The 23,595-nt window shown below is 42.5% G+C and overlaps 1 pseudogene; it reads right to left on the bottom strand.

The window, feature by feature from the left end:
• Window positions 1-6,088: 6,088 nt before the first annotated feature.
• Window positions 6,089-23,595, bottom strand: part of LOC122490508 — a 35,840-nt pseudogene continuing 18,333 nt past the window's right edge.

Here is a 23,595-nt window from a genome sequence, read left to right as displayed (position 1 = left end):
TGAGCAGGCTCTTCGAGCGGGCCTCGCTGCCTGGGGGCGGCTGCAGGGTCCCCTGGGCCCTTTCAGCGAGAACAGACTTGAGGCACCCTAAGAAGAGATGCAGGCAGCGGCGCTAGCCTGGGCCCTTCCCTTAGGTCCCAGGAAGGGCTGTACTCTGTGGGTATCCTGACCTGGACTGGTTTGAAGAAATAGTGCGGACTCCCTCTTGCCCGGGTGCTCGGCGTGGAGAGGAAACAGCTCAACGTATCCGAACGTAACCGAAAAGACCCCTATTTATCTCCACCCTGTCACACTCCTCAAAAGAGTGAGCTGGGCCTGGCCCCTTAACCCATGGCCCCCAAAGTCTTCACTTGAATAACAGTAATGGTATCAGTCCATGCTCTCTAACTTGAACTCTAATTTATTAACTCATTCGTCTACTAAACACACTCACACTATAGGTAAAACAAAAACAAAAACATTTATTTATTTCTCTGTACCAGGACTTGGCAGAAAAAACACCCATAACCATCCCCACACACTGTGCTGAAAAGGCACAGTTATTAAAATAGAGAGATGGTACTCATTTGATAGATCTTAATTTATTTCTTATTTAGGTAGTCTCATGATAATAAAAATCAGGAAACAGGGAAATTTCTTAGGAGGTGGCAACTGGCTTAAACTTGGATAAAATTGCCTGTTGGTGTCTCCTTTTAAATGTATCCTCCTTGGAGGAGGGTTGTTTGAATCTCTTCTTTTCCCACTCCTCCCTCTCTCCCCCCTCCTTTCCCCCTTCCTTCCCTCTTTCCTCCTCCTGTGTCCCAGCCCATCATTCCTGTGCTTTCTGCTCTCCTGCTGGCCCCCCAGATGACGTTTCATTTGAGAGCTCCCCCACATTCGAATGGAACTTCTTTGCTAAGGGCCTACAGAATGTCAAAACTGAGGCTCCCACCTCAGAGCTATAGCTTTAAACAGCCAATCCACACAAAGAGGCAGCTGGCTGCTTTAATGAAAACCTCCTGAAAGCTTCAAGAACTGCAGTCTTGGGGATGCATTCATAAAGAGCATGGAAAATGCATTTTCAAGTTGCCAGTCCTTATGAGAGACACAATAAACATTTAGCTTCTTAAAAAAAAACAACAGAAATTAATATCTTTAATTATGTAGCAGCACACTGTCACCACAATTTAAAAAATCTCATATTTATATGAATTACTGCCTGTACATGTATTTTACAAGTTTCTAAATGTGCATCTGGCTCTATGTCATGAATGGTCTTGAAGAAGGAAAAGTTTTCTGAAAGTGGAAACTCCCATTCTTCATATGCTTGGCAACTCTATGTTTGTCCACACCTCATATACAGATGATTCTTTGCTACTGTGTAAACCAGTGAGATATAATATTCTAAGTTCTAAGTTCAGTATTTGAAATGAAATTATTTGAATTCATGGATATTAATCTCTTCCCCCTTTACTCCCAGTTCTGAATCTTGTCATTAAAAATGATCCCCCCTTTGTAGTCCGCAAGTGAATATTTTATAGACAGGCACGGTTTGAAGACTTCTAAAACCACATCACCCAGGCAGTCTAGCTGTTTCAGGGATTACTTTGAGTAATTTATCAAAGGAAGACTGCTAAATTTTGAGTGGTGAATATGAGGCCTTACAGGGGAGAAAGCATAAAGGACACATTCCATCAGTGCGCGAGATAAATTCTATTTGGAGTTAATACAGCTTGTTTATATTGAAATATCAGGAACAGAACAGGAGGTGATTGGTGGCTCCTAGTTCCTTTTCTGAAATTTTGCTTTTAAAGGACTAATGACTTCCTAGCAATGGAGCCTGAGGGTGCCCACCTCCACCCCCTCCACCAGCCCCCCTCCGCCCCTGCCCTTCCCCCTCCCCCCTCCCCCCCCCCCCCCCCCCCCCGCCGCCTTAAAGCAGGTGGGTAGCTGACTACCAGGAGGGAATGACAACTCTGATAAATTAAAGGGATTTCCCACAAACCTCCTTAGCTCTAAAGCATTTAAAAATAAAGCTCTTGCCGCAGTCCGTTCCCTTTCTTATGCTCTGGAATAATTTGAGAAGCGAAAGGCAAGGGGTGAGAGCACGGACACACACCTGCGCAGAGGCGCAGTGAAAGGGCGTCCTTAGCAATTGCACTGGTGCGGCGTCCAACAGCTAGGGCTGGGTTTCGATCGCTGGGGGAAACAAGACTGCATTTGGTTGAGCCTGGACTTCGGTTTTCTTATTCTGGCTGCACAGATCAGGAATGTAAATCCCTTCTAAATTGTACGAATGCACTTAACAATCGTGTTGTTAGTGTCCGGGGGACCGCATTCAGCGGGGGAGGGATGATGCGCGGGAGCGAAGTTTTTCTTAAGGGCAGTTAATCACAGCGGTATTAGCTGTGGGCCAAGACTTCCTCCTGGCTTTCTGAGTTTTTAGATCTGTCATTCTAGGCACTTTTCGACTTAATAAAGTTAGGGATGACTATTTTTTTAAAGGGAGGTTTTCAGAACGTGGGTCCCGGTGATGTAAAGGGTGGCATTGTCCGGAAAACGACGCAGAAAGCAAAGGTCTAAGCAGGTTAGAGCATTGAGAACAGTTCACTCCTCTTGTCTTTCCTTCGAGTTTTCGATGGTAATCTGGGGCAGCCGGGTCCCAGCATTAAATGCAAAATAGGAAAACAGGACACGGCCGAGTCACAGGCCTGATCATATTAACGCCCTAGGTCAGAGGGAGAGAATAATGAATAGGCGCGGAGCTCGGTTCGTGGAAGGGAACCTAATTAACCTTGGGAGAGTGAAAGAAAGTCAGAGATCATGCCTAGGATCGTGGTTTAGGATGCTTATATTTACGTGAATGTGAATGTGTGCGGATGGGGGGGGCGGGAGGGAGGGAGTAGTCTGCTTTGTGCATTATACTAATAATTGTTTTCTTAACCCTGAAAGAAAGCTGGAGTTTGTGCTACTCAGGACCATCTAACCACCCACACAATCCCGCGGAGAACTCCGCTGTGGGAGCTCCCGAGCTCTGCCAGGAGGTTCTGTGTCCCGGCCTCGGCCTGCGTGGGGGATTAGCAGGGGTAGGGAGAAGGGGCTGCGCCGGCGTCCCAGCGCCCTGGCCTGACCTCGGGAGGGACTGCTAGGGAACAGAGCAGGATGGGGGTGGGGGCGTTCCCTGCCACTGAGCCACTGAACTGAGCTCCTAGGCAGGTCCTGGCTGCGATCCGGTGGAGGAAGACGAGGGCGAGAAGCGGGAGGCCGGGCCATTGTCCAGGGAGGGCGCATTTTTGTCCGGATGCTGCTGGTTGCTATAGCGAGGAGGGAAATCCAAACAGAAGGGCTCAGTTCGCCTTCTTCGGGCCTGGGAGCAGCGTTCTCTCCTCTCAGCCAAAATAAAAGTGCCGCCCGGGGCCTGGCACCCCTTCCCGGGAGAGCTGACCGTGGGCTTGAGGAGAGAGGCCCGAAGGATCCGGGCACCTAGCAAGGGGAGGGGGTATCCAGCCCTGCAGGGAACAGCCAAGCAGGTTACTGCTGGAGCGGACGGAATGCACCAGCCACAACTCATTCTCTCTCTCTCTCTCTCTCTCTCTCTCTCTCTCTCCTCACTCCCACCCGAGGTGACGTCTTTTATTTAGGAAAAACCTTACAACCTCAAACTCTTGTGACATTACCAGTGGGTGAAACTCCCTCTTCACCGGGGCTGATGGCAGCTTTTCGGTGTTGGAAGCGCCGTCGGAGGAGAGCGACCCGCGCGCTGCGCGACGCTGTGCCGGGAAGGAGCGACAATACCAGCGGCAGAAAGACCTGCTTGTTATAAGTTTAAAAATCACTCAAAGGGAAATTTCACTAGAAATGGGGGGTGGATGAAAATTTCTCACATTTAGAAGAGACTCTTATTTTGCAGTAGTGTGTGTGTCTGTTTTAATGTCTTGCTATTCAACTTTAGAAACTGTGTGTGGTGGAGAGGTTACAATAAAGGCTCTTTACGGCTTATAATTTCTCCCAACAGTATAGCTCAGAATAGCTAGGGGAAGACAGCAATATTTAGTTAATTGTGAGCTGTTATCTTTAGAAAAATTTGAGTTGGTATTTTAAAAAGGGAGGATATTAGTTTACTCTAGGTCAGGTAAAAAGTTAGGAGGTTATTTGTGGGGACAAGTTATCCACACCAGATGGGACAAGATAGTAGGGACTTAAAAAAATTAATTCTCTTACTCTCCTGTGACTTTCAAATTCTCTCTCCTCCCTCCCTCTTTTCTCCCTCTTTTTTTCTATTTTCTCTGTTTGTCTCTTGCCTAGACGCTGCCCAAAAAACTAGGGAGAAAACTTTTATTTGACCAAAGGAAGTCACTTGAAAGACTTAGTCAAAAGCATTTTTCTCCCTCCTCCATTTAAAATATATCCTTTCCTTCCCAGTGACAAGTCCCTTAAAACACACACACACACACACACACACACACACACACACTTCACACACACACACTTCACACAACTTTGTAAGAAGTTTCTTAATTCATAATAACATTCACATTTTTAAAAATGCTTGAAAGAAATCATGTTAATGAAGTGAACATTTGCAGTAATTTGGTGATAATTATCAGAATCGCCACATATTCGCAGAGGCTTGAACAATACGTGTTCAGAGAAAAGCAAAACACATTATTTTAATAGTCTGATATGCAAACTATGGACCGTTCAATTATGTGGCTTAATAATGCATACATGATGTGATCTTGTTATTGGGATGGGAAGGTCTACGGTGAGTCACTCCTAAGACCAAGTGTGCTTTCACATCCAGTAAAATCCATTGCCATGGATCAGGGGCCCCTGCCAAACTGCATTTAAGAGAATAAAAATTAATGACTGAGAATTTGAGCGTTAAATTAACATTAATTATATGACCTGCATGCTGGAAAGATTAAATTTCTTACGCCCTAATTAGATAACGTCTCCTCATATATCAAGCAATTTCCATTTTCATTTCAGGTTTCAGGAATACAATGCAAGGTGGGGAGAGGCAGTTAGTTCAGGGTTTTCCTTCTCTGAGGTCAGAGTTGGAATGTCCACCCACCATCTCCTCTGCTTTCCTTGCCTTCGCCATGCAAAGCCTCAGGTTGGAGGTCAGATGAGAGAGAAGTAAGCTCTCTCCACTTCTTATTGTCAGCGGTAGTTAGTGAGCAGGGGGCTTGGTGGGCGGACCCCTAGTAGACCTGGAGCATTGGAAGCTGTCCCAAAGAAGGATGGGCCACCAGTCAATGTCTCAGGCCAGGAAAACTAGGGGTTAAGATCCCTGGCAGGGACTCAGAAGAAAGGAAAGTCCAGCCAAAATGCACCCCGGACCCTTTTAGAGTAGACACGTCTAAGCTAGAAGTGTAAGGACACAAGTGATCCTCAGTGTTGTGTTTGGAAAAGAAAAAAAGATTTTCTTAGGTGAGGAACAACCAAAGGCAAGACAAAGCGCACTCATTTCTTTCCGGGGGAGGTTCATAAGAGGTTGGTCTGCGATCTCCGCAGCAGGGCCCTGACATTTTGAAATCTCACACCATGCTAGCCACAGGCACCCATGCCAACGAGACAAGTACGGCCTGTCTGACCCTGTCTGGGGCCAACACGTGGCTGGCGCCGGCCACCAAGGTGAAGAGTGAGCCAGGTGCGTGTGTATGTGCCTCTCCCATGTTTGAAAACCTGTTGCCAACGGCGGGGGTGGGGGGACAGGGAAAGGGCAGGATTAAGGTAAACAGTACCCTTACCCCCCAAGGACAGATGGTCTGTGGTGGCGCGTCCCTTCTCTCTATTCCTAAAATACAATTTAGGGGTCCTAGGGCTCCGAAGAGAGCTGCCATGTGCATTTGGTTTGGAAACAATGCACGTGGACTTAAATTCTTGGGATTAGAATTCGGAGTCTCCCCTTGGATATTCCTTGTGGCCCCAGACCTCTCACGTTTCCTCCTCCCCCTTCCTCCTCGCCTCCCCATCCCTAGGGACAGTAAAGACTGCCGGGACCGTTCGGACAGCTGCCCGGAGCACCGGGCGGGACGAGCAGGGCAAGATTAAAACCTCAAGGCGGCGGATACTAAGTCACTCAGAATAGAGTTTTCACGTGTCAGTGTTTCCATTCAGCCACTTTCAGGCTTCTGGGGAAAAGGGCAGGCGTGCGTGAGCGCAGTCTACGCGGTCGTAAATAGTGTGTTACATGGCAGGGTGAGGGGGGAGATGTTAGGAAAGTTAGCAGATGCGGGCGGGAGGGGGTCTCTGCCCGCGGGTTCCCCATCCCCGCGCAGCCTTTGGGCGCCGCAGGGGCTGTCGCGGAAGGGGGCGGCGCTGAGAGGGGCGCCCCTGCGGGCCCCAGCAGGGCAGATGCTTTCCGAGGCTCCAGGCGCCGCGGCTCCCTCCAGCGCTCCTGCCTGCCGGGCCCTCGGGCCGCCCGCCGCACGGCTCCCCCGCGCGCTGACCGACGCACGCTCTCACTTGGCTGCTGCTTAGCGCGCACTCCGGGTCGCGGGTGAAAAGGCAGTCTCAGGGTTGGGGGTGGACCTGAAAGTTGGCCCACTCGTTTTCGGGGGCTCGAACACGTCGCCTCGGATCCGTGCGCGGCCTGGGGCCCGGGATTGCGGGGCGGGGAGGCGGGGCTGGGCTCCGAGGCCGCGGGTGGGGAGGGGCTGGGGGGGGGGGGCGCTGGGGAAAGTCTGGCGGCGTTCAGCTCTCGGCCAGCGCCAGCTCGCGCTCCCCGCCCACCTGCTGCTCACCGAGGGGGTCGGAAGGGAGGGCATCAGGATCCGGGGGTAACGTAGGTGAGGCGGGAGTGAGAACGGATGAAAGATGGTCCTTCCCGCCTCCCCCCCCCCCCCCCAATACAGAAATTTCTGTCTTTTGGCAGAGAAACTTCTCTCCTGGCTGGTCTACAGAATTAGAACGTCGCAGCTGTTGTGGCGAGAACTTCGCAACCCCCCGCTACTTGGGCAGAGAGGAGCCTCTGTTCGCTCACCACAGCTCCCTCTTCCCATCTCCGCAGCGCTTTCGGTTTGCAATGTGTTTCTCCTTTACGCAGACCCCACCCCCACCCCCCAGCGTGCCTTTGCTCGAAATGGTTACTCCTTTTAGAAATTGGAAAATCAATACTAGTTTAGCTTCTTCCGTGAGATGATGCACTGTCTAACCTTACTGGGAGGGAAACAGCCGAAGGCACAGCTCCAGCCCCTGGGGAATTTTACATAGAAATTTACAATGAACGATCCTCCTGAGCGCTGCTGAAGTGCGCTTTGGTTAGTAGCATTACTATAAGCCCAAGATACACCTCTTACGTACGTATTCACTGGTCGTGGTTGAGGTTTGGTTAAATGATTGATCAGAAGCTCTCACTGTGGGTGTTTATTCTTCCTGTTTTCTTAAACCACTTCTTGGATGGTTTCCTGTTAGTTTTCAGATGTCATTTGCAGCACAGACAGATTTCATATGCCTAGTGCAGATTGTCTTCAAAGTTCTAGTTTAAAGAGCATTATGTAAGCCTCTCTCTATTTACATAAGAGCTTTAACTCAGACGTCTCAGAAAACCATTTATTACCAACTGAAACCCATCCAGGGGAGCGGCATAACCGACCTGTATCTTTATGACACTCTCAAGAACAGCAGTAGTTCATTCTATTTGAAAAAAGAGAAAAGCAGACGTAACAAAGAATTGGAGTATTTTGCATTTTTATTCAGCTTGGTTTTATATCACTTAAGCATTATTCTTAAGCTCCAGGCAACGCCAGCTTTTATAGGATACACTTTTTCTCTATGTGGTCAGTATTTAGGCGACAGAGCTGGCCCCGTCTCCCTCAAGTTTAATCCTAAAACAAAGATCTTTTAGAAGTAGAATCAATCAAATACAAATTTTACTAAATTCTAAGTCACTAAAAGGATTCATGAATTCATGATCACTGTAAACAAAAACCAAGCCATAATAAAATATATAGAATGAAAAGGCTTATTTTTTTTTATTAACTATCTGGACCTTCATCACATTCCTTTTCCTGCAGATAATCACTGCCAGTGGTTCTTGCCTCCCTTTCTTTTCCCCTTCTCTTCCTCCCTCCTTTTTTTCCTTCAGTCTACTTACTAAACTTTGGGGAAGGTTTGTATTGTTATACATTGTTACAGTTACTTTTAGGAAGATGGAGCCTGAGATAGGAAACTTAGTAATAAGGGGTTCAAAATTGGGACAATATAGGAAAGGACAGTATCTTGTCCCAAATCGCATGGGATGCCAGCTTTGGGGTATTGCTCTGTGTTAACTGCATTAGCTGAAAAAAAAAAAGCCATTTAGACACTGGCACCTTCATATCAATAGAAAAGATCAACAAGGGTCCTAGGGATATGCATAACTATTAGAAGCAAGAAACACTTCAAGAGAGTTGTTAGAGTCTGAGGTTCTTCCTGGTGGCTCTCTTTTGTTTAAACAATCTTCTTTCTTCCTGTAGACCCAGGACAGATGCTCTTCTACAGCCATGTCTCAAATATGGAATTTGCCTTATTAAGAACTTGTCTTGTTAGGGCATTTTCTCATAGGACGCCCCTCCTAAGATGTAATTAAGTGCTGTAATGGGTAGTTTTACCAAGAGGATTTGTGAATTAGACAGGTTGTGTCTCAAGTGTCCCCTATCACCTGCCAGCCTTCTCCTCACTCTTCCCTATCACTCTGGCCACACAGTTCCAAGTCTGCCTTTTGTGATAGTTTAACACATTTAGACTCTTTTCTCTGAGGGACCCCTCACTATTGCCTTCCCTAGCATCATTAATCTGATAAGGTAATCAATACTTAGGTGTTAAAAACTGATAAATATGGGGCATCTGGGTGGCTCAGTTGGTCGAGCACCTGACTTTGGCTCAGGTCATGATCTCAGGATTCAAGTCATGATCTCGAGGTATGTGAGTTCAAGTCCCACACCTGAATCACTACTGTCAGTGCAGAACCCACTTCAGATCCTCTGTCCCTTTCCCTTCCCCGCTTGTGCATGCTCTCTCTCTCAAAAATAAATAAACATTTTTTAAAAAGCTGATAAATTCAAAGAGACATTTACTTTTTCCAAAGCAGTTGGAGGGTCCATGTTATAGGCTCACAACAATGAATCTCAGTAGTGGAACTGGAATTTAAGACTGTGGTTGGCAGATGGGGAAGATATTTTAGGCAAGAGGAATTCACAGCATGCCTAAAATAAAGCCACATGGCCGTGAGTCATGTTCTTTGTCCTCTCTTTAAAGACCAGCTCTACCTCTGTGATGTACCCAGATATAATATTTCTACTGAAAGAACAGTGCCATTGTAGAATTCTTTAATAGTAATTGAGCAGTTTTGGAAACATTTTAATGGGATTGAGGTTGTATTGAAGAATTTGCTTCTAGTAACAGGTTCCATGAAACTGAAACCACTCTCTGGGGAGAATGACCCATGATTGGCCAATAAAAAGTATTTATCCCCATAGTGATTGGTTCAGGAAGTGCACATGACCTGAGCAGACCAATCAGAGCCAATGAGCATTATCCTATAACTTTGGCCAGAGTATGATAAAGGAGAGAAAAAAAAAATGTTCAGATGCCTTATACACTAAAATAAAAGCCTTGATTTTCTAGGTGCTTTGTGGTGGAGATAATGTGCCAGATAGAAACCAATTCAGAGAAAAGCAAAAGACAGAGTAATATAACATGGTGTAATTGAGCCCCTGGATTCAGCTGTGTGTGATTTTTGTTTTGTTTTGTTTTGTTACATAAGCCAAGAAATTAGCCCTTACCTCCCCCCAAGTTAGTTTGATTTTTGGTCACTCGCAATTCAAAACAAAAATTTTTTTTTTGAGAGAGAGCAAGAAAAAGAGAGAATCCCAAGCAGGGTCCATTCTCAGTTCCCGCTGTGGAATTCATGATATGAGATCATGACCTGAGGCAAAATCAAGAGTTGGTGGCTCAACTGACTGAGCGGCCCAAGTGCCACTGTCATTTGCAATTTAAACTCATGATTCTCATGCTCTTAAGGGCAAAAGGTTGAGTTAATCATAAATCTCAATAAATGACATGTTATAATCATCGATTCATGCAAAGTCCTTTTCATAGATACCTTCTTTCCTCCCTTTTACCCTCCTTCCCTCCTTCCCTTCATTCTCCTTTATGTCTGTATCTCACTTTGGTTCCTATCTCTGTCATAAGCCGCCATTCTAATATGTTGCATGTATTCTTGAAAATACATACTGATTTTCTGAAGGAATAATTTTTAATTTATGTAAATGACATCATGTTGATGACCGTGTTCTGTTTCCTGCTCTTTAACTCAGTACCCTGTATTTAATATTTATTTATTTATTTATTTATTTATTTATTTATTTAACATTTATTCATTATCGAGAGTGAGAGAGGCAGAGTGCAAATGGGGAAGGGGCAGAGAGAGAGGGAGATACAGAATCTGAAGCAGGCTCCAGGCTCTGAGCTGTCAGCACAGAGCCCGACGTGGGGCTTGAACCCACCAACCGTGAGATCATGACCTGAGCTGAAGTTGGACGCTTAACCGAGTCACCCAGGCACCCCAATATTTTTTAATGTTGCTTATGTCTACATTAATTTGTTGCTTCCAACTGTTACACAGTTCTCCTTCATGTGTGTATTAGTCAAGTCCCAGCAGGCAAAGAACAAACCACACTAGGTATCTCAATAGAGAATTTAATAGAAGGAGTTGATTACACAGGTGTTGGAGAGCTGAAAATGAAAAAGCAAAGACTAATGGAATATAGAGGTAATAATTGCACAAAAAGTGGGGCTGGGAGAACAAAAATAAAAGATTGAAGCTACTAAAGCTTTCAAGTCTGGAGAAGGAACCCCAGGGAACTGGGACTCAGACCTCTGAAGAGGGAGTGCTCCTCAGCTGGTACTAATACATAGAGGTAAAAGGAATAGTCTTGAAGAGTTGGGACTCAAACCTCAGGGGTATTGAGGGCAGAACTAACAAGGCTGCTTTTATAGGAGTGAAAAAAAATGTTGGAGGTTGAAACACACTGCTGCTTCCAGGGTGAAGTATCTTTGGGTGACACTGACAGGTGTCAAATACTTGGCCAATTTTATGTTTTTATTTTATTTTATACACTTATTATTTTAATTTTTCTTTTGCTTTTATACCAATTGGTACTCACATATACAACTTCCTGTGAAAATTTTCTTTAACATGTTATGTTATTCAAACATTTAATGGGTATGAACTTACCAAAGTAGATAAGTAAATAACAAGGAAACACACACACACACACACACACACACACACACACACACACTTTTAAACTATTTTGATGCTGAAGAAAGAATTTTGCAGGATAAATTCAGTAAACGTTTCATACTCAAAGATGAGAGTCTGTGGCTTTGTCTTGTAGAGTTTAAGAATATTTCAGCCTTATTTAGGCCAGGGGAGCAAGCAAATCTCATCTAATTCACACTGTGGGGGAGAATATAAGAGCAAACATTCACTAAAATTGGAAGCAGGCATTACTGGCTACTCAAAACAGTTTCTAAGAAATGACCATCCAGTAAATAATGTGTTGTGTACATTAATGTTTGTGAGACTGTCCTCTCTGGATGATGGGCTCAGCTCTTCCTGCAGAGCCCAAAGCAGTCCAGATAAAAGCCAAAAAGGGTGCATTTGCCCATTTGTTTCCTAATTTTCTCCGGGTACCCAGTCAAGGCAAAATTGTCTGTTGTATACTGGCTATTTAGTACATAGTTCTATATTTATGGAATTATCACAGTACATATGAAAGTAGAACTCGTTTTTCTCTTTTTCCATTTGAGATACATGAGCAAATCTAATCTTTTCTTACGCTTTTTATCTACTTAAAAAATCTTTCATTTAATTGACCAAGGAAACTCTTTTTGCCTTATTTCATATTGTCTTTCTCAACCCACCATCGAACTCTTAATACACGCCCAAGGGTATAAAGCCAATAAGACACTGTGTTAGATGAAGATGGAAAACAAATATAATGGCGTTTCTCATACTATGAGCTCACAGACTAGTGGCGGAAGATGGATAGGTCAATATTATAATGTGGTATGTGACATCTTTCACTCATTTACGGACTAGGTTTACTTATTCTATTCAACATGTCCCCTGTACACCAGGTACCGTGCAGTGGTTCTCACTCTTGGTTCACGTTAGGTGAACCCATCTGAGAAATCTAAGAAAGACATGTTGGTCTACCCTCAGGGATAATCATTTAAATGGTTAAGCTTGGGTCCTAGGGTTTTGGAAACTGCCCAGGTGATTCTTATGTGCAGCCAAGGTTGAGGACCCCTGTTCCAAAGACATTCTCCTATCCCCTAGGAAACTCGTAATTTCATGGCAGAAACAGACAAGTAACCAGCCAATTGTAATCCAGTGTGAAGGACTTTATGACAGATGAGTATGGGGAGCTATGGCCCTTCTTCCTCCCATTTTTACAGATGAAGAATTTAAGAGTCTTACATGTTAATAGATTTGTCCAGTATCATGGATCGATAGATCCAGGATATAAATTTAGATCAGTCAAATCTGACTGATCTAAACCATTCCACTAACTCCCAATAGAAGGAAACTATACTTCCCCATAAAAGGAAAAGGTAAGAACCAGGACTATTTATTTTCATTATTTTATAAAGGAATTCATAGTGTTTTTGTATGTGTTCTTTTTTTTATTAAAATTTTTTTTAACATTTATTCTTTTTTTTTTTTTTTTGAGTGAGAGAGACAGAGCGTGAGTGGGGGAGGGCCAGAGAGAGAGGAAGACACAGAATCTGAAGCAGGCTCCAGGCTCTGAGTTGTCAGCACAGAGTCTGACGCCGGGCTCAAATCACAGACTGCAAGATCATGACCTGAGCTGAAGTCAGACGCTCAACCGACTGAGCTACCCAGGCGCTCCTGTTTTTGTATGTTCTAATATGGATATAGTATTCGTATGAGTTTCAAAAGGTTTGCAAGTGAAAAACTATAGCAGCAGTAAAACAATACTCAGGTGATTCCATGTTCTCAAAATATTTTCTGAACTAGATATCCATTAAGAAATCCTGCAAAGGCAATATTTTTACATCATGATTTCTATGTGCCTTGGAATATCCACCTAAAACAATTGGGCAATGTTTATTTACTTATCATTCTCGTGAGAGCATGATAATAGCAAATACAATTCCGAAATTCAGGGTGGAGTCCTCTTGGATAATCTGACCCATGATGATTATATCTTGAAATATACAACATGATGCAATTTGGACATCCCCTACGCCTTCTCAAAAGTGTCATTCTAGTTAGACATTTTTGCTTTCCTAGAGACTTCACAGCATCTTCTATTTTTTTATGCAGGAAACTGTAAAAATCTGAATGCAAAGTTTCTGTTTAAATTATTCTATTTTAGGTTTTTATTTTTTATAGTTTTTCTTTAGGAAAACTTTTGCCTGTGGAAAAACATCTCAGCTCATCATAAAAAGGGTATACGCAGGCAAAAAGCAAAATAACTTTTCTACATTTTCTACTGATGTTTTATACATCAGTGAGGTTGTGCATGACATGTCCAAATTGAAAAGAAAAAAACTGAACCAGCATCTCTGCGATGTCCATCTGGAGGTTTCCTGAGTAAGGAGTATTAGCCAAACTCTAGAAGAAACCCCTAGCCCTTGCCAATACAGCGCTGGAGCTGGAGGTGACAAAAAATGTGAAACAAAGCAGAACTTTACAATTTTAACTACACTGCAGCAGTGACCCAGTGAGAACAAGTCACTGGGAGATAGTCAGCTTCTGAAGTTTGTTTATTTATTTATTCATTCATTTATTTATTTAGAAAGGTGGGGGGAAGAGAGAGAGAGAGAGAAACAGAGAGAGTGCCAACAGGGGGAGGAGTAGAAGAGGGGCGGAGAACATCCCAAGCAGGCTCCTCACTGTCAGCACAGAGCCCGATGCAAAGCTTGATCTCATGAACCATGAGATCATGATCTGAGTGGAAGTCAAGAGTTGGATGCTTAACTGACTGAGCCACCTGGGCTCCCTGAGAATGAACTTCTAAAAGTAAACTTTGGGGGCGCCTGGGTGGCGCAGTCGGTTTAGCGTCCGACTTCAGCCAGGTCACGATCTCGCGGTCCGTGAGTTCGAGCCCCGCGTCGGGCTCTGGGCTGATGGCTCAGAGCCTGGAGCCTGTTTCCGATTCTGTGTGTCTCCCTCTCTCTCTGCCCCTCCCCCGTTCATGCTCTGTCTCTCTCTGTCCCAAAAATAAATAAACGTTGAAAAAAAAAATTTTAAAAGTAAACTTTGAAAAGAAAAAAGCCCAGTGATGCAAATACTTTATGAGGCAATCAGCACAGAGCCCGATGTGGTGTTCGAACCCACGAAGCACGGAGTCATGACCTGGGCCGAAGTCAGACCCTCAACCAACTGAGCCAGGTGCCCCTAGTGTCATGAGATATTTGATAGTTATATTATAATGGTTTTGATTCAGAGATTTCAGAATATCTGAAACAAACATATCACAATTATTCAAATTATGAGTATCTATAGGGGCTCTTTTAAATGTCACATAGCCCTTTCATTTTTATCTGTGAAATTGTGTAGAAACTCTATTGAGCTGATTGTATAAAAAGGTCCTACAAAGTTCAAGATAAATTTTCTCCCCTAGATCTCATCTTATAATAATAATAAGCAATGATTACTATTTTTGGTCATTGTGTATGATAAAAACCGCTTATTTCCTTTCATGGGTTGATAGATGTAAACCAACTTCTTTCTGGGCCACATTGAGGAAGCAGATGTTTGTATTTATTTGGTACCTTAAAGAGATTGGGATCTACCTGAAATTTAACATGGATACCTCAGCATGAGATGCCCCCCAATAGGCATTTGATTCCCAGGAAGCAATTTATGGCGGTTGGAAAGGGCTATATTCCAGGATGCAAAGTTGTACATGTGATATATAGCTTGCCTTACATACAGATTGTGTGTTTTTAAAAAAAATTTTTTTTCAACTTTTTTTTTTTATTTATTTTTGGGACAGAGAGAGACAGGCATGAACGGGGGAGGGGCAGAGAGAGAGGGAGACACAGAATCGGAAACAGGCTCCATGCTCCGAGCCATCAGCCCAGAGCCTGACGCGGGGCTCGAACTACGGACCGCAAGATGGTGACCTGGCTGAAGTCGGACGCTTTACCGACTGCGCCACCCAGGCGCCCCCAGATTGTGTGTTTAACTGGGCTGTTGTAGTGTTGCTACTGAGCACAGTCCCCATATGAGGAAGGATGCAAGTGATGATTCCTAACCCCAAACCTAACTGTCTTATTGTCCTACATACCAAGAAATCTCAAGAAAGCATAGCTCCAGTGTTGTTCGCTCATTGGCTCCTTGATTAATCAAGAACCAATGTCTTTCTATTTTTTTCCCCTCAGTTATCTCTCCTTTATCCTCCACTAGCTTCCCTCAAGGTTACAAAGTTGTTGCTGCAGGTCTAGACGTCAGATGCAGGTACCACGATGTTGGATAGAAGGATCTTTGATTTCTTTGATTCCAGTGTCTCTTTAGTGAGAGACAGTTACATTTTCCTGAGGTCTCCAGTAGTCTATGACCATAGACTGGAACTAAGTGATATATGCACATGCCTTCACCAGCTGCTAGCCAAGGAAACAGGATCATCCCAACAGGATTCCTAATCATGGCTTACCCTGAGTCTTATGAGGAGAATGGACACTTAAATTGGAGCCACTTGGTAAAGAAGAAGGTGGAATGACTCTTAGCTGGGCAAAACTAGGTGACTCTCTGGGGAGAATAAAGAGCGTGATAGAGGAGAATGAGAGAAAAACACAGTTTAAGAAAATAAAAGCTCAGAGATGATTCTTCATAGGAACAGATCAGTTTACAGCTATTGGAAGCAGGTGGCAACAGGGTAGAAGGATTATAATTTTAGCCACCTTAAGTGGTCCTCTATGCACACTAAGTCAGCAATGTGGGTAAAACAGAACGGGGAATTGGAAGCTTCCGGTATTGGTTACTGAATTAATGTCATTTTTTTTGGTTGATTAAGCCAATTAAGGTGATTTTACAATAAAACTTTGCAGGAAGAGGCTGCAGTTAAGTGACTTGCTCAGACTCACATGATAAATTTGCTATTCCCTCCACTTATGCAACCTGGAAACAGATGTGGAAATAGTCTAGGGTGAATGCCCAATTCCCATTCGTTCATTCATTCATTCATTCATTCATCCATTCATTCCCTCCCTCATTCATTTCTTCCAAATATTTATTGAGCACCTATGTGCCAAGTACTTTTTAGGTTCTGGAATTAATATTGAAATAAGTATAGAATGTGTGTCATGGAGCTTACATTCTTGAGGGAAGAGAAAAATAATAAATAGATAAAGAACAGATGGTGATAAGCTCTATGGAGAAAAATAAAGCACTACAGACAAGGGTGAGGCAAGTTTGGTATTTTATATGGTGTGTTGAGAAAAAAACCTTATTAAAAGGGTTTTTGATCTGCGAACTCAAGGAAGGAGTGGCCTTGTGGTTATCTAGGGGAGGAATGTTCCAGACAGAAGGAAAGAAATTACGAAGGTCCTGAAGTAGGAGCTGGCTTGAAGGCCAAAAAGGTCAGAGTGGCTGGAGCAGCGAAAGAAGATGGGAAATAATGGGGGATGAATTTAGAGAAGTAAAAAATACTGCAGGCTGTTGGTTTTCACAGCATGAACCCCAGACCGACAGCCTCAGCATCTCCTGGAAACTTGTTACAAATGCAAATTATTGGGCCCTACCCAGGGTTCCTAAATCTGAAGCTCTGGGGAGGTGGGATCTAGCAATTGGCGCTTTAACAAGACCCCAGGTGATTCCTTTTTTTTTTTTAATGGGTTTTAAAAAGTATTTATTATTTATTTATATTTTTTTTAGAGAGAGAGAGAGAGAAAGCATGAGTAGGGGAGAGGGGCAGGGGAAGAGGATATCAAGCAGGCTCCACACTCAGCTTGCCAGGGTCACTGGGCGGGGGGGGGGGGGGGGGGTGTGCGACAGATGGAAAGGGGCAGGGAGCTCCATGTGGGGCTCAACCCCACAATCCTGGGATCATGACCTGAGCTGAAATCAAGAGTTGGATGCTCCACTGAGCCACCCAGACACCCAAGACTCCAGGTGAGTCTGATTCTGTTGCAGGTAAACTTTTACAAGTAGTGTTAGAGGCTAGTGTAAGAACTCTGGATGTTAATATTTAAACAAAATATCACCATGGGGCGCCTGGGTGGCGCAGTCGGTTAAGCGTCCGACTTCAGCCAGGTCACGACCTCGCGGTCCGTGAGTTCGAGCCCCGCGTCGGGCTCTGGGCTGATGGCTCAGAGCCTGGAGCCTGTTTCCGATTCTGTGTCTCCCTCTCTTTCTGCCCCTCGCCCGTTCATGCTCTGTCTCTCTCTGTCCCAAAAAAAACCCAAAATATCACCTTTCACACAGAAACAGGATCTGATCCCACCTTTAAACATTTACTTTGCTCCCCTTACATTGGTCTGAGCCTGATCAAATGCTGTCTTCATTCAAAATTTTGACATTTTGTTCATCATGAAGTTTTTTGCATTTATTTTCATTGAAAAATATTACATTGAAACATTATTTATGTCAGTTACTGAGTTTTTGGCACCTCCTCAAAATTTGCACCCCAGTGAATATCTCTCCCAACTTGTTCCACTGTCTGGATAAAATAAAGACAGAGGATTGGAACACAGTCAGTGGTGACTCCAACAATAGATGTCTCAGTGATGCTGGTTGGATAAAATTAAACTGCGCAGGTTCAAGAGGGAATGGGCAGGGAGGAACTAACAGACAGTGAGTTTAGACCATTCTTTCAAGGAGTTTTGCTATCAAAGAGGAGCAGAGAAACGGTTATTAGCCACAGGGCACGTGGGGTCAAATGTGGGTTTTATTTTATATGGAGAATATTGCAGCACAGTTGATGCAGAGAGAATGTTGAGAAATTGGGGGGTTGGTAATACAGAAGATAGAACATGTGTCATAGAGCAGAACAGAAGCTGGACACCTGTGAATGCAAATATGTTAATGAGAGGGTCCAAGACTTGGAGTGAGGGCAGGGATGTAGTTTTGGTTTTCCTAGAAGCAACTCAAACCGCCTGTGAAGAAGACAAATGCAATACGTTCCTGTAACTAACCCTTGTAACTATTGTATATGTAACGTGTGTAACGGAATGGGCAAACATTCTTAACGAGTGCTTCATCATGCATACAGCAGTGTGATCGACATGGATCATTCTTGTAATGTCCTTTGACAAAGGGCCAGGTTGTAGCATGAAGAGAAGTTGCCCGAGTATGTAACCTTTTGATGTTTAATAAGATGTAAGTCTAGAACTTAGACTTTCAGAGGAGCAGACAGATGAGCATTCTCACATTTACTTTCTGTCCATTGGGTTTTTGGTTGGAACTGGATGTCAAACGTTTCAAGGTGATTCTTTCAAGAGTGGTGTATATCAGTTATGCCCGCTGTGGAATAAGAACAGAGGGCATCTTTTTGGGAACCAAGTGGTGATATCAAAACATTTATTAAGAAAGTTAAGGAGCCTGCTTTTGTGTTCTGGCCCTGACATGAGGCCTCTGAATCTCCACCTGCGGGGTCATGGACAGAACGAGGGCTTTCCCCAGAAAGCGATTGAAACAATGTTTGGTTAAGACTAGGGGGCATGGCAGAGAAAATTTTAATTTTAATTTTTTTTAACAGAGGGTGTTACCACACATCCATACCCGTATAAAAACGATAGGTTGCTACAGTATGCATTTACTAGCCCGGCACCCTGATGGGACTCCCAGGGGGTGTGGAATACACTCCTTAGATGACAGCATGAATTGGAATCTTGTATGAAATTATTTGTCATTGATGTTTTATTTTATTTTTTATTTTTTAAAAATGTTTTTGTTTATTTTGAGAGAGAGGGAGTAGGCATGATCAGGGGACGGGCAGAGAGAGAGGAAGACACAGAATCTAAAGCAGGCTGCAGGCTCTGAGCTGTCAACACAGAGCCTGATGTGGGGCTCAAACTCATGAACCGTGAGATCATGACCTGAGCCAAAGTCGTACACTTAACTGACTGAGCCACATAGGTACCCCTCGTATTGATATTTTAAAGGTTGGAGATATCAGCCTGGAATTGTAATTTTCATTTAAATTTTGTTGTTGTTGTTTTTTAGTGTTTTTTTTTTTCTCCCGAAACTAAGATGGTTCCTAGGATCATTTGACACTTAAAAAAAAAAAAAACAGTCAAATAAGCAAATACCACAATTAAAATATAGCCAAGCTAAATATTGTGTGTCATACAAACTCAACAATGGTGCACTGACTAAATTTTGCAAATTTTGGCTTGTGAGGTTAGTGACAAGTACATCCAGGCATAGCATGTGTCTCAAATGTCCTTTTTTCTCCCTTTTTTCTGTCACCAGTGAAGAAACTCTGTAATGGGGGTGGGCTGAGGAAGTGCAGCCAGAGTATCTGAGTATCAGCCTGCCCAGAAGAGCTTGGACATATCAAAGAGGGTGGAAGGAAGGAGCAAAGTCTTCGGGCTATGCTGGATGACAAGGGAGTGACAGCGTGCTGAGGGACCCAGAGAAGAGTCATAGGGTTAAACTCATGCAGACACCAAAGTTTCACTGGGGGAGGATCACCAACTGCTATCCCCGGGTTAAAGTGCCAGGATTTTTATGAAACCGCTAAGAAGTCCTATATTTAAGGGGGAACTATTCAAGTCTCTGGTCTCTTGGAGATGACTCATCTCAAAGTCATTTTATACTTTTGAAATTTGTCAATGATATAATGGGAGCAAAGTTTTTCCTGTAAAGAAGACATAGGCTGTTTGTTCCCTGCAAAGGAAGTGAAAAATGAGGAAACCATCTGGCATTCACTCAAAATATCTAGATAATTGAGACCAAAGTATCTTTTAGCTTAATTTTATATCAATGAACATCCTTCATGCCCCCTTCCACATTCGCTGTATAGAAGGTATCTTAAGGAAAGAGCCTGGACTTTTCTAAGTAGAGTTTTGAGATACAATGGTTATTAATACTATTGGATTGTGCTCTCCATTATCCTTAGCAATTCTGCTATTCTTGAATTTAATATATGTGTGCGTATGTATGTATATATATGTTAATTAAATAGATGTTTTTAAGAGTTTTTATAGATTGAAAAACTCCTACCTTTATTGAGAATTTCATAGCATTGATCAGATATTTCTCACAGGGGATGTTATCTTGCTGTTATCTCTCAAAATTGCATTTCAAAGCTGGTTGATAGACTAAGTGAGAGGAAGTTAATGTCCTTTCTGTACAACACAGGTGTAGGATGCATTTCTGCTTAGAAACATTATTATTTATTGCCAAGGTTATTTAATAAACTTAGTTTTGCATTTCTAATTCGGAATTGTATGTTTTGTACCATATATTCAAGTTCTGTTATAAAAAGTCACATTTCTTGGGAAGACAGAGCCATATTTAAAAGACATTTAATAGTTGTTTCCTCACTCTCTACCTAAGTGTATAAAGTATTGTTTTATTATTCTTAAGTGTGATTATGTGATAATATCTTGCCATGTCAAGGATGAGCACCACTTTTCATTCCTTATTTTAATCTGGGTATAGATCATTTTCTGTTTTCCTGGGAATAAATGTACAAGACTTGGGAAACATTGTAACTCCCTAAAGAAAAAGAAAATCTTTATCACCTAGGAAACCCAGTATTAACACCCAAACTTGCAGCTACTATGTCAAACTGGTGTTAGTATATTCAGCTGGATTAATTGAATCTCCCAACTGGTCAGTATTTGAAAGTTGCTGTCAATTTTCGTTTGCATCAGAAATTTTCCTAAATTTCATCACCCTAAATGATATACAAAGATTGTATTATATGTCATGTCCTTTAAAGTTGAGAAATTGAATGGTCCAATTAGGTCCTAGGCTTAAAGGGAGCACATTGACCCAGAGTCCTAAAAATATAGAATTTTGTGGTTTTACTGGGAAATGATATATAACAGGAAGTTATATGGCAGAAACTTGGTTTTGTCCTTAGTATTCTGTATTTTAAAAATATATTCCTACACTTCAGGTTTTTTCTTCTTCCTCTCCCCTCCTTTCTCCTCTTCCTCTTCCCTTTCCTCCTCCATATCCTTTAACTTAGGATTCGACTCCATTTTCAACAAAAATTGCAAACGTCCGTTGGGGACCACTGTGGTTAACTAGCCAAACAGGAGATGAGCGGCAGCTTTTCTTAGCTGAAGAATCAACATGATTCCTAATTCACATTTCCCCCCTTTGCCCTAGGCCATTCCTTAACTAGCCATCAATTGAAGATAACTCTGGTTGATCATTTTGGATGGAATTTGCCTATTTTTTCCCCTGTATTAAAAAAAAACCTTCTAATTTAGAAGGAGCTGGCTTACCTTCTTACCCTAAGGAACTACAAATCTGGAAAACATATATGAGATAATGCTTTTTAAGACATGACATTAGACAATGAAGAACAGTGATTCCTGACAGGTTGTAAAACTAAATGGGGAGCCCTATGATTACCCCAGTTTACTGTCTGTAGAGTTTCAAGGCTACAACACAGGGAGGAGGGAACCCAAGTAGACTGTGGTAGTCTCTCTGAATTCTATACCCAGTAAAAGTATTTATTTTTAAATAAAATTTAAAAAAAACTGTCTGGGGGTGCCTGGCTGGCTCAGTTGGTGGAGCATGCAACTTTTGATCTCAGGGTCGTGAGTGGGTCAAGCCCCATGTTGGGTGTAGAGTTTACTTAAAAATAAAATAAAATAATATAGATTTAAAAAGTAAAAAAATAAAAAAAAACGTGTCCATTTTATTGAGATATATTTGACATATAACGTGTTAGTTTAAGGTGTACAATGTGTCGATTTGATATACTTACATATTATAAAATGATTACAACCACAGCATTAACAACTCCACCATGAGAATATTTTCTAAAAACAATGGTGAAATAAGGACTTTTTCAGACACACAAAAGCTGTAAGAATTTATCACTAGCAGAAGAGTACTAAAGGAACTGTTCGTGGAAGTCCTTTAGGCAGGAGAAAAGCGATACCAAATGGAAATCTGAACCTATAGGAAGGAAAGAAGACACTGGATTACTAACTATGTGAATAAATGTAAGATATTTAAATCTCTTGGAAAGATGATTGTTTAAAGAAAAAATAGTAATGTGTTTTGGGGTTTACAGTAGAAGTAGAAGTAAAATGTATGAGAAAAATAGAACAAAGGTCAGGAAGAGAGAAATGAGACATTATTCTAAGATCCTTATATACTGTACCTAGAGTGGTATAATGTCATTTGAAGGTAGACTACGATAAGATATAGTATAAATCCTAAAGCAACCACAAAAATAACATGGCAAAGAAATTTATCTACTAAACCAACAAAAGAGATAAGACAACATCATGAAAAATGCTCAATGAATTTCAAGGAAATCAGGAAAGGGGGAACCAAAAACAGGTGAGACATGTAAATATGACGTGGTAGACGAAACCAAATTTTATTACTAATCACATTGAATATAAATGGTCTCAATATCCCCATTGAAAAGAAGAGATTGTCAGATTGAATAAAAAAGCCAGACTCAAATATACACTGTTTACAAGAGATATGTTTTAAGTATAAGGACAAAAATAGAATAGGTTACAAGTAGAAGGAGGGGGAAAGATACACTGTGCTAATCAAACAAAAGCTAGAGTGGCTATGTTTATATCAGACAAGAGAGACAAATGACATTTAAGACAGGTTTTACAAATTATTCATTGCTTTATCTAAGTCTGAAATACAAATACTACAAAACTTTGTTCTGATCTCATTCAGTAATGTGATTCTTCAACCACAGTTTTTAAAAATTGTATATGCATGCTCCTCCATGCATATCTTTCTTTTAAAATGTTTTTCCAAGGCTGGAGAGAGAGAGAGAAAGCAAGTTTGTATCGAAACATTGAAACAAGCACACAAATACAGAATGGATTCTTAGCTCTACAGCTGATTTTGGGTCAGAAGAAGGGACAGAGGAAGCTTTCTTTCTTTTCTCATGAGGACCCTTCCTATTTTTTTTTTCCTGTTTGCAATTGTTTTACCAATGCCTTAAGGTTTCCTCCAAACATGCTCAGGCACTCCCATTTGTCCCACTTGACAGTAAGTTCACCTTTTCGGTTGCGTAGGCTAAGAGCCTTGGAATCATCCTTGAAACTTCTCTTAGCGGTTAGCCTATTTACTTTACCTTCAAAATACACCTGGAATCTGATACCTTATCATCTTCCTTGCTATTACCTGGTGGGAGCCACTATCTTCTCTTCCCTGAGTCACTGCAATGGCCTTTTATATGGATTCCCTTCTCAGTGATATGCTTTATCCATTTAAAGTCAAATCATGTCCTCTTTCCTTCAACAACCACCACACTCTACCTTCACTAGCATTCCCTCTTCTCTCAGTGTAAAATGTGAAATCCTTACAATGGCCCTTAAGGTCCAGAATGATCTGGCCCTAGTACTTCTCTGCCCCCCCTCTTCTGCTCTTTCCCTTCCCTCACTGACTCTGCTCCAAACCACCCCCTTCCTCTGTTT

Source organism: Prionailurus bengalensis, chromosome B2 (assembly GCF_016509475.1).
Source record: "Prionailurus bengalensis isolate Pbe53 chromosome B2, Fcat_Pben_1.1_paternal_pri, whole genome shotgun sequence".
Taxonomy (NCBI): Eukaryota; Metazoa; Chordata; class Mammalia; order Carnivora; family Felidae; genus Prionailurus; species Prionailurus bengalensis.
Note: the sequence above shows the minus strand (reverse complement) of the source record. Positions and strands in the feature narration are given on the sequence as shown.